The sequence below is a fragment of the Podarcis bocagei genome, assembly GCF_964188305.1.
Source record: "Podarcis bocagei genome assembly, chromosome: 9".
Lineage (NCBI taxonomy): Eukaryota > Metazoa > Chordata > Lepidosauria > Squamata > Lacertidae > Podarcis > Podarcis bocagei.
In genome coordinates this window covers 67,350,258-67,365,252 of record NC_138134.1, presented here as the reverse complement: position 1 = coordinate 67,365,252, position 14,995 = coordinate 67,350,258, and the positions used below count along the sequence as shown (strand labels likewise).

At 43.9% G+C, this 14,995-nt stretch overlaps 1 protein-coding gene across 8 annotated transcripts in view; it reads right to left on the bottom strand.

Annotated features, from left to right (window-relative positions):
• The window catches only part of TMEM150C (transmembrane protein 150C), a 57,328-nt gene extending 53,001 nt beyond the window's left edge, over positions 1–4,327 (bottom strand). For 3 of the 8 annotated variants that reach the window (XM_081207424.1, XM_081207421.1, XM_081207415.1), the window contains exon 1: positions 1,800–2,217. The gene's annotated coding sequence lies outside the window, so the exon portion shown is untranslated. Of the gene's footprint in view, positions 1–1,798; positions 2,218–4,200 lie in introns of those variants that run through there. The other 5 variants (XM_081207402.1, XM_081207407.1, XM_081207422.1 and 2 more) reach the window with 5 other exon arrangements.
• Positions 4,328–14,995: the final 10,668 nt, after the last annotated feature.

Below are 14,995 nucleotides of genomic sequence, written 5' to 3'. Positions count from 1 at the left end.
GGGGGCACAAACCAGAACCCTCCTCTACCCACACCTCAGAGTCCTGCCTGTCGCCAACACAAGTACAGTGGTACCTCGGGTTAAGAACTTAATTCGTTTTGGAGGTCCATTTGTAACCTGAAACTGTTCTTAACCTGAGATACCACTTTAGTTAATGGGCCCTTCTGCTGCTGCAGCGCAATTTCTGTTCTCATCCTGAAGCAAAGTTCTTAACCCGAGGTACTATTTCTGGGTTAGCGGAGTCTGTAACCTGAAGTGTCTGTAACCTGAAGCGTCTGTAACCCGAGGTACCACTGTAGTGGCTGAATGAACCAATATTTCCTAACCACTCTGCCTCTTCTGCCATGCCCCTTCCAACTGATGCTGTTGTAGGCCAGAAAAATGCAAGCCTGCCCGGTGGTCCAGGCAGTGGTATTTTTAATATTTCGAACAAAGCATTTCAATTTCCACCAATCATATACAGTGGTGCCTCGCAAGACGAAAAGAATCCGTTCTGTGATTCTCTTTGTCTAGCGGTTTTTTCGTCTTGCAAAGCAAGCCCATTGACGGATTAGCGGATTAGCGCTATTAGCGGCTTTTAGCGGCTTATCTGCTGATCGGATCAGCTGATAAGCGTCTTAGCGGCTTAGAAAAAGGGGGGAGGGAAAAAAACCAGCAAGACATTGTCGTCTTGCGAAGCAAGCCCATAGGAAATTCGTTTTGCGAACCACCTCCAAAACGGAAAACTCTTTCATCTAGCGAGTTTTCCGTCTTGCGAGGCATTCGTCTTGCGGGGCACCACTGTACATCATTACCTCATTTCATGTTTAACACACATATGTAATAAGCAACAGCAGTTTCTGCTGTTTACGTTCTGATTCCCACCGTGTTCTGTTACATTGTGTTAGTGTGCATCATGTAGAAACTTATGTTCTAGCTTTGAGCTGTAGCTTTGTGGTTCACATATTCGCTGTATTTCTGCCCCAAGGGGAGGGGGCGGCAACTTGCAAAATCACCGGTTTCATAAAGTAACAGGCTGCCATAACTTCTCTATTAAAAGCACACTCAAAGATTTACAGGGGTAAATGCCACTGCCACAATGCAACACACTTGGCCTCCCCCTTTTCCTTTTCCTGCTCCTAGCTCCTCATCTTCCTTTAATTTGATATGCAGCCACACGACATGGTATCGCTCGCAGATTATTACTCCAGTGGCACGGAAATGGAGAACACTATGCAAATTGCTCTGGGGGGAAGCGTTTAAGATAAGTATTTAACAATGCATGTTAGAAGCCGCCTAAGAGCTCCTAAGATTGGCGTGCCAAAGCTGCAAACTGAACCCAGAGGCGCCTAACCAACTTCCCGATTATTTATGCAATGTAAGGTTGCCAAGACCACATTTACAGCGCGGCAATACCCATCCCATGGTGCCAATTGTTCTTTTTCTCATATTATTAATACTTAAACCACACACACACACACACCCAAAACCCTGTAATTCTGTACCCTGCGAATAAGTGTCACTGAATGCTCAGAATTTTTCTGAGCAGACATAGATAAGATTGCTCTGCTAATCTTTATGTCATTAAGGCTGCAGTCCTATACACCCATGGGTCACCAATGTGGTGTCCACAGGTGCCCACCTGGCCACAGAAGCTTTCTTGGAAGCCCATAGGGTTTCCTCTCCCTGCTGAAACTAAGCCTGAAGGCAGCATTCATTTGTAGCCAGCAGAATAGGTTCTGGGGTGTGTGATGCCCACAACGGTTTCTCTGGTTTACAAATGTGCCCACATGGCCCCAAAGACATGGCAGGTCACTTACCTGATAAATGCAGAAGAAATGCTTTCTCTGCTCGCTCCCTCCTCAGCTCTCAGTGAATTAGGCACATGAGCATGAGGTAAGGAAGACAGAAATGGGAGAGGGGGTGGGGAAGAGGAGTGGAAAAGAACATTTTTTCACAGGCACCTAACAAAGAACAAAGAAAGTCTCCAGAAAAGGAAATGTGGGGAGGGAAGGAGAGAGAAGGGGAACTCAAATCCCAGCCAAGTCCAGCCTTGACAATGAAAGGAAAGGGAGTAAAAGGATTTTGATGAATTTTCAAGAAGAGAAGATCCTGTGTTGTTTTAGGCTGAATTCCGAGGCATTTGTCGCTCCTTCCGCCCTTTTGTTGTCGGCATTTTTGAAACGAGAGCAAGCTATTCAGGTGGCCACATCTAGAGGGAAGGTATGGACAGTGGCGAAGCTGCATGCTCCAGCACTGGGGGTGGAGAGCAAGCGGGGACATGGCTGGCACGCGTCCTGGGGGTGTGGTGCGCATCCCGGGGGCACGGCATGCCGCCTGTGGGGGCGTGGTGTGTGTCCCAGGGGCATGGCGCACCATCCATGGGGGTGTGGCGCCCGGTACGATGGGGGGGGTGCAGCGCGTGTCCAGAGGGGCAGCCGCGATGGTGCCCCCTCCCCGATGGTGCCGGGGACAGTGCGCTCCCCCTGCCCCCCTTTCCTCCGCCAGTAGATACACAGAGGTGCTGCCGCTCTTGAAACAGGGGTGAGTCTGATCTCATGCGGAGTCGCTGCCTGGCACGAAGTTACCCAGTGTCTGGGCCGGCTCACCCATAAGGCAAGGTGAGGCGACTGCTTCGGGTGGCAGGATCCACAGGGTCAGCAGATCCAGCTTCCAAGGGATGCACTGCCTCCTTGGAGGCCAGATCTGACACCTCCTCAGCAGCAGACACCCCCCCCCCAAAGCTGCCTGTACAGAAGCTTCTCAATGAATAGGAAGCACTGCTGGGAGCAAATGTTGGCGGCTGCCCTCTGGGCTCTCCCGGGCTTTGCTCCTGTCTGGTGTGTTTTGGAGTGGTCCCCTTCCCCCCACAATGGCATTTGATTCCCATTTCATCCATCAGCTAAGGTTGATTTGATTCCCCCTCTTATTCCTGATGTAGATCTTTATTCTCCCCTTGAAGCTGGTGTAGATATTCAGTCCCTCCTTCTTCCCTGGCTGGGAGAGAGGGGCACCATTTTGTGGTTCGCCTCAGGTGCCAAAATGTCTTGGGCCAGCCCTGCCCAGTATGCATTGCATGTTGGGTAATTTTATGCCAGGCAACCCCTTTCTCTTGGAGCCAAGCTGCTCCTATTCAAGAGTGGCAACCGCAGTAGCACTGCTACATGCTTTGCCATGCAAATTTGCGGCCCAGGAGGAAGGCGACTAGAGAGTAGCGACGCTGTGGCGCAGCAGGGATGGGGGCCCTGTGAGCTCCTGGCGCACCTCTGTCACCAGTCTTGTGAAGAATTTTCCATGTGGAAATGTGCTATTATAAATGCCAGCCACTGCTATTTGTGTCCATCTACACAAAGCCAAGACCTTGGTTTCAATCCAGCCTAATTTTTTAGTGCAGTATAGCTCTGTCTAAAGCCATGGTTCCCAAGTGGGGCACACGCCCCACAGGTGGGCAATTTGACTTTTAAGGGGGGGGCAATTCGTGAAAGAGTTATTAACAGTGAATGGCCTTTTAGGCTTCTTCCATGTGAATAGGAGTTCACTTTTTGAATACAGTGGTACCTCGGGTTAAGTACTTAATTCGTTCCGGAGGTCCGTTCTTAACCTGAAATTGTTCTTAACCTGAAGCACCACTTTAGCTAATGAGGTCTCCTGCTGCTGCCGCACCGCCAGAGCACGATTTCTGTTCTCATCCTGAAGCAAAGTTCTTAACCTGAGGTACTATTTCTGGGTTAGCGGAGTCTGTAACCTGAAGCGTATGTAAACTGAAGCGTATGTAACCCATGGTACCACTGTAATAAGAATTATTTGTCACCGGGGTGGGGGGGCATCAGGATTTTAGAGATGCTTAGGGGGGCAAGGCCAAAAAAAGGTTGGGAACCACTGGTCTAAAGCACCCTCTTAAATTCTGCCACACGGACTGAACATTGACTCAGAATGATGAGTGCCACCTAGTGATTATTTTGGGGAAAAGAGCTCCAAGTGAGACAAGATCAACACGCAAGTGTTATCCCTACACAATGAGGCTGAATCGAAATAGCTGAATTATACCGCTTAGTTGCCAAAATGGCTTCTGAGCGGTTTACTGGGGCACATCCAATCGCAGTCTAGTGATATAGCCGCACACAATTAAAATACACAACACGGCAAATTCCCGACACCCAAAATTAGAGCGTAGAATGTAAATTGAGAAATAACCCAGAGAAAGTAGATTGAGAAACTTACAAGTCGAGAAGAAGTGGCTGCTATGAACGATGACCAACACAAGCTCCACAGTCTAGTCACCTCAGAGCAGGCGACACTGCTTCAGATAGACAAATCCTGTTCTGCTTCTGTAGATATTTATGTATCTCCAGACCCACCTTTGTTGTCCCTATTTTGACTTTCAGGAAATCCTGTGCACTGCTAGCCAACCAAAACATACCCAGGAGGCTGCTCCTCCCATAATGAGTTCAGCACTGGCTTGGTTTTCCTGTTACTTTGCGGCTTAATAAGTGTCAAAAGCAATGGCCCAAATTATTATAAGTAGTAGTCTCTTTGTGTTACGATTGGATAAAACATTGCCCCACTTAGTGGGGCTCAATGACGCAGGGGAGTTTAATGGGGTGTAGGGCAAAAGAACAACCAAGCCAGGCAGGTTTTGAAGATGAAATTGTCGGGATAGAGAGTTTTATTCAATAGCCTCTAGTGGCAGGAATGAAAATTCCAGGGTAAAATTCAGGGGGGTCTCTGTGTGACCATTATAGATTCTGCTCACATGACTGGATTTCATCTTCTACCCACTGTATCCCCCACCTCCTCCCACCCCATGTGCACCTAGAAGTTTTTGGGGGAGGTCCTCCAAAGCAGATTTCGAGAACCATGGGAGGAGAGAAAAGAGAAGTCCTGTTGTGCAAGTCCTGATGTGTGCTCCTGTGATGCTGGATTTTGCCCCGGGGCAATGGGGCAATGGCCTGAATGATGCAGTAGAAGGGATGTTCCTGGATCTCTAATAATCTAATAGACAGGTTGCCCCCCAAAACATGTCTTTAAAAAAAATGGTTTGTCTCCTCCTTGGCTGAAATGCAATATCCAATTACCTGGGTGTAAGCTCTTTCGGACTCAGGGGCTTTTACTTCTTCTTTTTTCTTTTTCCCTTTTATTTTATTAAAATTTTTATTGATTTACAAAAGTGTGTGTAATGTCTCTCTCGTATCCCCCCCCCCCGTTATGTACTGAAGTTCTCACCCTGGGCCAGCAGGGGGATACTGTAGATAGTTATGCAAATAAGGGATCAAAAGTGACGTTCAGTGATTGGATAGTTTTAGAAAGTTGTTACAATTATGTGTACTGGAGCTCTATATAAGCAGGCTGGCTGAGCCCTTCAGCTCAGTTCTGTTCTGGCCTCTGAATAAACAAGAGCTGTTTGAAGAATTGCTGTGTCGTCTGATATGTTCACCCACAATCCCCCCCCCATGTAACATTTTTACAAATCAGTTTCATAGAGGCTTTTACTTCTGAGTGGATTTCACTATTAGGATCATTCCAGAAGCAGAATTCCCAGCAAGGGAAGAATGGATACAAAAACTTATGGAATCTGCAGAAATGGCGAAACTTACCGGAAGAATAAGAAATCATGATAACAAACTTTTTATAAAAGGATGAAAATGGTTTATGGAATATTTGCAGATAAATTGCAAACAGATAAAAACATTAGCAGGATTAGTGTAATAACCTGCAGTCATATAAGAGCATATATTTACAGTCGATAATTAAATGAGCAAGTCAAATGAATTTGGATATGCAGAAGGTATCAAAAAATAAATTTAAGGAACCACAGAAAGAGGGGGAAGGAAGTCAAATTTTGAAATGTGAAATTGATTGTAGAATTAATGAAATGTATAAATTTGAAAAGTATACATAAAAAAACTAAAAAAAACCTAAAACCCTTTTAGGATCTTTCCAGGGGGGCAGGACTTAATTTGCAAAGAAGTCATTGAGATGACACAAAATGGACATTGGTAGCAGGTGATTTTTGAAATACTTATAAAAAATCCAGTGTGGTGTAGTAGTGTAGTGGTTAAGAGCGATAGACTCGTAATCTGGTGAACCGGGTTTGTGTCTCCGCTCCTCCACATGCAGCTGCTGGGTGACCTTGGGCTAGTCACACTTCTCTGAAGTCTCTCAGCCCCACTCACCTCACAGAGTGTTTGTTGTGGGGGAGGAAGGGAAAGGAGATTGTTAGCCGCTTTGAGACTCCTTAGAGTAGTGATAAAGCGGGATATCCATTCCAAACTCCTCCTCCTCCTCCTCCTCCTCCTCCTCCTCCTCCTCCTCCTCCTCCTCCTCCTCTTCTTCTTCTTCTTCTTCTTCTTCTTCTTCTTCTTCTTATCAGGGGTATGACCATCGAGGAAGCAGATCAACAGGACAGCATGAGTCACATGGTATTCCTTGGTCCTGATAATGACTTTCAGTTTAGGTTGGCCTGAGCATTTAGGAGACTGTCTTTCCTGGCTGTGGTTCACCCTTTCCTTGTCATGCTGTCAACTGGAGCTTGGTCCAACATGCCCTCTGTTGCATCTGGTCTTCCTATTTCATGCTCCAAAGAATTCAAATAAAGCACATAGCTATTTGATCGAAGGCAAGGGAGAAATAACACTGTGGGCTTCAGGAAATTGGAAAGAACAGCAGCCTTCAGCAGCAGAGGTTTCCAGAGCAGTTTTCTGCAGAAGTCCACATGGCCAAGTACTGGAAACACTCAGTAAGTTTTTATCTATTCATGAGCTTTTGGCAGGCGATTCGCAACCATCAACCCAAGCACCGCTTTATGCCGCTGAGGACTAGACACTTATTTGGAACAAAGTCTGGAATCCTCCTAAGACACATTTCAGATTCATGGTTTATTTAGTGCAGCAAACATCCCCCTGGGGACGTCTTCCTGGAATAAATGATTGCTTCGGATGCTTGAGACCAAATACTTATTTGCAAAACATAATTGCTCTTAGGTTGCATAGTACTTTTATCATGCAATGTGATTTATGAACTTTATTGTGTCTAAGCCCAGAAGACATCCTTATAGCATAAATCATAATTTTCCCCACTTTACAGATGTTAGAGCGTCTTGCCCAAGGCCACAAAATGAGTCAATTTCAGAGATAGCAACCTGGCTGAAATTTGACTAGGTTCCTTGAGGGCTGTTGGCCAATCACTATCAGGCTAGCCTACCTAAAAGTGGTGTTGTCAGGATAAAATGGGAAGGAAGAGTTGTGTACACAGCTCTGGCCTTCTTTGGGAAAGGTGGGTTTTTTAAAAAAAATTAACACAATTAAATAAACACACATTTCAGCAAGACTTAATCCATGCAGCCCACTTTCAAACCCTTCCACAAATTCAAGGAAGACAAGAGTTTGAATCCTCACACAGCCATCAAGCTGAGTTACTGACTTTCAGACTTACCTAATGTGACTTTACAGGAACTGCTAGAAAGTGAGATTAAATCCCCACCCCCAATTTTATGTTTTTTTCTGAACCACCTTTGCTCAAATAAAACAGGAGGGAGGCAGGGCAAACATGTTAATAACTGTTTATTATAAATCACTCAAGCATTTACATGTCTTTCATAACATATTAACACTGATAAATGCCTGCTGGATGAAAAACAGGAGGAAATGTTTTTGTTCATTTTCTTTACAGTCATCGTTTAACGAAGCATTAGAAAGACATTAACAAACCAGACTGGATTTTTTTTTTCCCAAATCAAAACCCGTCACAAGAAATAAATCTGGCTTTCACTCTCATTTACATTACAAATAAGTCTCCACGCAATTCCAGACAAGGAGGACTATTAAGTCGTGATTCAAGAAAAAGCTCGTTCCACTGACACTAGACGTGTTGATGCAAACTCGTTTTTTGTTACTTATAAAAGGCGGGCACTGGCCCCAATCCATCCACATGCACGAAACAGGGATTGGTCCTGCTGTCTGTCAATGGAGATGCAATACGTGGGTGGAAGGCTCGTTACATTCAGCAGAAAAACATACAGCACTCTCCAATGCAAAGAACATAGGAATGAAGGAAGGTTCCTTAGAAACTGAATCAGACCAGCCATCACTCTATAGTTCAGTATTGTCCACACTGACTGGAAGCAGTCTTCCGGGGTTTCAGACAGGGGACATCTCCATCCCTCCTCAAAGATGCTGGAGATTGAAGGAAGCACCCTCTGCATGCAATATCTTTGCTTTACCCCTGAGATACAAAGAGTTGGGAGCGTAGCATTTGGCTCCTATTGCCTCCTGTTGCTCTGTGGACCCCTCCTCCTGTTATAAGAATTTTAAGGTCTTAGATATATAATTTTGTTGTTGTTTAGTCGTTTAGTCGTGTCCGACTCTTCGTGACCCCATGGACCAGAGCACGCCAGGCACTTCTGTCTTCCACTTGTTCAGACTCATGTTTGTAGCTTCGAGGACAAAATGTTCATAAATGTACCAAGCAAAAACGTACATAAATATATAAACCACATGTCTGAAGCAGCACAGGAAGACAGTCCTGAAACCATTTTGACTCCCAAGCTGACCAAATGTTTCTCTGCAAGGAGGGAGGAGGTGACAAAACCCTCCTTGTTACAGGAATTTAGTAATCACCATTTCAAAGGAATGGGCAGACTACCAGGAAAGGCGTTATCAGATAACCTGGCAGACAGGAAAAACAACAACATTCAAATTTCTGTTGTAGACCACCTTTTCTGTGATGTAGGTATGATGTTTGTGGGGGGTGGTCTTGGGTTACACCCCTTCTGTGATGTATGTATGATTTATGGAGGGGTGGTCTTGAGTTCCAGGGCAGCAAATTTAAAATGTCTATATAAGGGCGGACACACCTTTGTTCTGGGTTCCTCCTCCTTTCCTGTGTGTGAGGGGAGCACCCTGTTGCAACAGATCAATAAAGATCAGGCTTAGTAGCTGCTTTGCTTCTCAATATTCTCTGGTTGGCCTCTGTTATTTTCTCCTACCAATAGGGAACCCACGTAAGGACTCTATATGGGCTCTTGGATACCCCATAAGGGAAAAAGGATAGATTTTGTTTACAACACTCCTCATCTTCCCACTTCTGAGGTGGGGTACTCAGTGCACACACACACACACACACACACACACACACACCCCTCCGCTGCTGCTGCTGATCAGATAGATTTGTGGGAGGGCAGAAGATCCACAGTAACTACTCCCCGTAAGTTTGGATATGTTTGCAGTCATATGCATAAAACTCAAGTCCCGTTTGATGCAAAGGGGTTTGGAGGGCTTCAGTGTCTCCACAAAGACCTTCCCCACCAATCCCCAGCTTGCCCCATTGATTCTGAGGGGGGCTGTTGGCAGGTTTTGTGATGTATGGCTCATCACCTCAAATTCTGCACACCAATGAATTTGGTGTCGGATAACCAGCATGGCCAATGAGAACCCATCGAAGAATCCAAGATGGCCACATTCTCCATCTACTTTCATCTTTCTTAAATTCTTCAGTATGAGCCAAAGTCACCTCACTACACCAGGAAACCAGGCATCCCTGCCAAAATCATTATCAGAAGCGTTACAGCATCTTTTGGCTTGTTCCTATATATCACAGGCCCATAGGCTGCATCCTGCCTCCCCCCCAATTTTTTGCAGCTCCCTCAAATTTGTAGTATAGTGTATATAAACAGAGTACACTCTAAATGAAATGTAAATTATGCTTACAGCCATCACAAGATTTTTCGTGCACTGCGTTTATTGGGAGCCTCTAGCCAAAATGGACGCCATCTTTCTGTAAAAAAAACCACCCTAGTACTGACAATAACAGAATGATGAATGGAAGGAGTTTTGAGATTTTCACAGCCTCTGACACAGTAGAAGGATTCAGAAGGCCTAAACAGCCCCTGAGGGAAAGAGAGATAGCAAGGTCTTTAATCTAGAACTGACATGACTTTTCAAATGGGGGGAAAAACACATTATCAAGCATCATTTTTTAATAGCAATTGTGCGTGTGTTTGCATTTATTCCAAAGCAGGCTGCAACGCTATACCCACTCGCCCAGGAAAAAGTTTTATTGAAATCTATGGGATTTTGAGTAAACCGTGCTGTAAGTGTCAGGGTGTGTGGGTACACAGCTTCAAATTTTTGTGACCAATTCTGCCCCTGCCCCTGATGCGAAACACGTTTTTTTGAAACTGAGTGGCTTTTAAAACTCACGCATTGTTTCCCTAAAGACCAAGGAAGGGGAAATAGGAGACCTCCTAACAACTTTCAGCGCCCTTAATTTTCCAGGACTGCAGCCTTATATTCTTATCTGGGTTCTTCTTATCACTGACAATAAATCATGGGTGGTTTTCTTTTCTTTTTTGCCGTAATTTTGTTCGATACTCTAATATTGCGATTATGGTTGAAATGAATATGGGAAGAGACGAGTTGGGGGGGGGTTCTTGCTGGGATCTACAAATGGCCACATTACACATCTGTGCTTCCAAAATTCCAGAAATCTGACAGGGCTGTCAATTCCATTGCAATTCATTTATCCATCAGCAGCTGTCACTGGCCACAAGGGATACTGTAGGACTTTTTACCCTAACACGCACTGTATACAAGGAGTAAAAGTCAATCCCCAAAGCTACATCAACTGCCTTTTAAAATATATTTTGCTTGGAAATTCATAAGTACTGTACCTCACATGCAGCAGAAGCACTAGCATAACTTATAATCAGCTCTTATGTTTCAATGGTCATAAAGTTGTGTGTTGTGTGTTGTTGTTTTTTTAAGGGGCGGATTAAAGTATCTACGAAATACAGAATTTTTTAAATAAAAAATGTGCATGCCTCTATAGCCTTGACACGTTAGAATAGAAATTAAGTATCCAAACATTTAAAATGAAGCTTTATTTGGTTTTAAGACGTCATTTAGCTGTACACATTTACAAATGACAATGAATGTGTGACAACAGAATTAATCATTTAAACATACCGATTTTATTTTTTGGCCCATAAAGCATATCGATGTTAATACAAGTAACCTGCTCTTCAATAAATTAACTGCATATTCAACAACGAAACAAAGCCAAAAGAAGAAGAAGTAAAAAAATAAAACCAGAGGAGCATTTGTCTTGCCACAAAGGGCAATTCCTTTGTTTCTTTGAATAATGACAATTTTTCACTCCTCAGCTTCAGAACTGTTTAGAAATCCTTTTGTGTGTGCCAGGTGCTTGTCATTACAGATCACGCTGCACCTTTGTCCACACTGCGAACCCCTATATGTTAGACAGAAAGCAGGGAAGGAAAAGCAGAAGTTTAAGTGTGGTCAAGAGGAAATGATGATACCCCACAGCGACCAGAGAGATGAGAAGGCCACCCATTTTCTTCTTCCCAGCTTGCCCAACCCAATATCCTGAAGCAGAACCAACATGGTGACCTCCAGATGTCATTAGACTACAGCTCCCACTATTCCTGAAAGTTGCCCATTGTGGTTAGGACTCATGGGAGCTGTAGTTCAAGAACATCTGGAGGACGCTACAATGGCTTCGCATGTGAGAGATCAGCAGTTGAGGAAAACGCTCTCCCTATTGGCAGCCATGTCTTCAGCGTTATAGAACTTGGAGCAAATCAGAGACTACTCTGTTCTTCAAGTGGGGCTCACATCCCTAGCAAATATCTCAGATGCTCTGAGAACGTGGGGTCAAAATAACCTGTGTGACATGCTTCTGTGTGTGTAGCCTCTTCTCTCCACACCTTGAATGTGGGCACACATATCCCAATTTTATATAAATTGGTTTCATTCATTCCCCCCCCCCCCAGTTCTCCTTTATTTGGAGAAACAAGCATGAACCACCATTGTGTATTTCCGGATATGAGGAATACAAATGGTGACAACTAGTCAGGTGATATGTCTCTGAGGAATTTGGAATTTTCCACAAAGGAGCGAGGAAATTTTGATATAATGTTTAACACCCCTTTTGTTGTATGTTTGAGTTGACTGTGCCTCCAGTCCTTCTCCTTTCTTATCTGATACAGTACACAGGACTGCAGTGTAGGACCCCCTTCTAGAAATCTGCATTACCACTGTGAACAGGTTTACCCATACATGTTAGGCCTCCTTTCCCTCAACTGTCACTTGGAGTAACCATTCCATCGGACTTCCTCAGCAGGAGAGCTAGGAAGTGGGGCTCATTCCACCAGCTTTGCCAAAACACTGGCTCTCCTAATTAAATTATAACTAATGATTGATATAGCATGACTAAAACAATTACTAAGGATTGATCATAACATGAAAGGATATAATAATCGCGTTCCATAGATGTGGTCAACTATGCATTAAGAACAGGTCAGAGTGTAATATTGTCATGAACTCAATATGAACTGAACAGAACATTCTGGGATGGTAAGGGAATGTCTTAAGAACGGTTTATGCAACATCATGTACAGAAGCAAAGCTTAGAAGCAAGCTTCCCATCATGCCACAGTCGTGTGCAGAGGCAAATGTGTAGAAGCAAATATTCCTATCAACCTCCTAACCCTGAACTATGCCAGCTGGTCATTATAACTGTTTAAGAATTGGTACCTGAATTTGATTTCCCCCCCTCTTCCCTCCTGTTCACTTTCCCGTATGTGTCATGTGTTTTTTTAGATTGTAAGTCTGTGGGGCAGGCCTGCCTTGTTTTAATTTGATTGTATGCAATCCACTCTGAGAGCCTTTGTGGCCAAAATGTGTGGCACAAATGCTCTAAAGAAATAAATGCATAAGGGATTGGCCAATCTCCAACCCACACCAATTTTGCATGTGTATTTTAATGAGTCTGTCCTATTTAATTTTCTTATTTAGCTGTGTGTTTTTCCCACGTGGAAATCCATATTTAAATACATACTTAAATGCCCATTGTATCACAAAATATGTATTTTAATATGTATTTTATTTTAATATACACCTTTTAAAATGTGTTTAATTGAGCCAAATTGCATTTGATTGAGTCGACTGGTCTAGATCTCCCAGATTGTTTATGGATTTCTAAAAATGGATTTTGTTATACTCTTATTTTAAAAGGCACTGTTTGCGTGTTTTGTTGCTGTGTTTTGCTATAGTAGTCTTGATAAACCTATACTGTATTTGATGCTTATAGTTTGTAGACCAAATAAACTGAACTCCAAGAAAATGCATTTTAAAAATGCATTTTGGTATTGTTTTTTAGCTGAGAATTGTACTGCAATATTCAGAGAAGTGTGAAACCTGGAGGCTCTGATCTGTATGCTATATTGGGTCTGAATACAGGCCATACTTTTCAGCTGAATCTGACTTGCATAAAACCTGAGTGTGAACCAGAAGCACAGTCTAACACATACATAACCCATGATTTAAGTAATCTCATTTTAGGGGTTTGGCCTATATTTGGGGACAGCTTATATTTGAACCAATACAGTTTTCATTTGAGGGGGTTGCAGATTGAGTCAGTTTGCTTTAAACATGTGAATCAACGGAAATATCCCTCCATTTTGATTTCACATACACATTTCTTTGCACACACGGAGCTATCTATCCCTTTTCAAAATTGATTGGAAAAGCCTTCCTCAGTGGGTGAGTACCGCATGTGCCTTTAAGCCCCCATGCCAACAAGAAACGCTAGAAAAGAAAAAAATGTTGACAGAATTACTTCAAATAAAACAATTCACTTGCGCAAACTATGCTTTTAAAGAGCAACCAGTTCCTTCATTCCACTAGAGATTACAATCTGCAGCCATATTTATTGGGCGTAGTCATGAGGACTCAGTCAAGTCAAAAGATCTACTACATTTAACTATAATATTAAATAATATGTAACTTTCCGAAACACCATACTTAAGACAGCTAAGAATTTAGGCTATATCCATCCATGATTTAATTCCACTAAAGCAGTAGTTTTCAAACTGTGTTCTGCTGGGGAACCTTGAAGACCCTCTGGGACCTATCAAGGGTTCTTCAATGTAAAGGCCAACATCAGTGGACAAGCTATATTCAGAGGCCCCTTCTTCACTCTACATTTAAAACCATATCATAATGCTTCAGGCGTGGCTTCCCCTGAAAGAACCCTGGGAAATGTTGTTTAATGAGGGTGCTGAGTGTTGCTAAAGGTAAAGGTAAAGGGACCCCTGCCCATTAAGCCCAGTTGCAGATGATTCTGGGGTTGCGGTGCACATCTCGCTTTACTGACTGAGGGAACCGGCATATAGCTTCTGAGTCATGTGGCCAGCATGACTAAGCCACTTCTGGCAAACCAGAGCAGCACACAGAAACGCTGTTTACCTTCCCGCCGGAGTAGTACCTATTTATCTACTTCCACTTTCAGATGCTTTTGAACTGCTAGGTTGGCAGGAGCAGGGACCGAACAATGGGAGCTCACCCTGTTGCAGGGATTCGAACCGCCGACCTTCTGATCAGCAAGCCATAGGCTCTGTGGTTTAGACCACAGTGCCACCCACCCACTGTTGTTAGGGGACCCCTATTCTGCTCTCAGAGCTACAATTGCCAGAGTTCCCTTGGATGAGGGACTGATTGCTGGAGCTCTGGGAGGGGAACAGGAGCTGCCCAGGAATCTTGGGAGAAGCCACAGGTGTTAAAAGTAGTACAATACTGCTTTGAATGGATAGTGAAGATGAGGACAAAGAAAGTCTACTTACCAGTACTGATCTTCTGCCGCAATGTACAGCTATAGGGGAGTGTTAGCATCACCCTCAATCTCACTTCACCCCACCCTTGTCCAGGTAAGCTGTAGCATCATCTGTGACCTGAGGGCAGCTGTGCAGCTCTGACCCTCTGGACCAGCCACTAACGGATGTGGCCATATTTGGGCACCTTTTCAATCCACAAAGAGCAACGTGGAGGCTCAGAAGGCCAGAGACTTGTTTCAGCTGAAAGCATACTTAAGTGAAGATCTACTGCTTAGATCTCTGAGTGATATGCAATAACATATCCAAGGATTTCTGACTCCCAGTCATTCGACAAATAGCGACGACTAAAACAATTCCGTGCAAAGATCCATCAGCAAGTTGTGCATC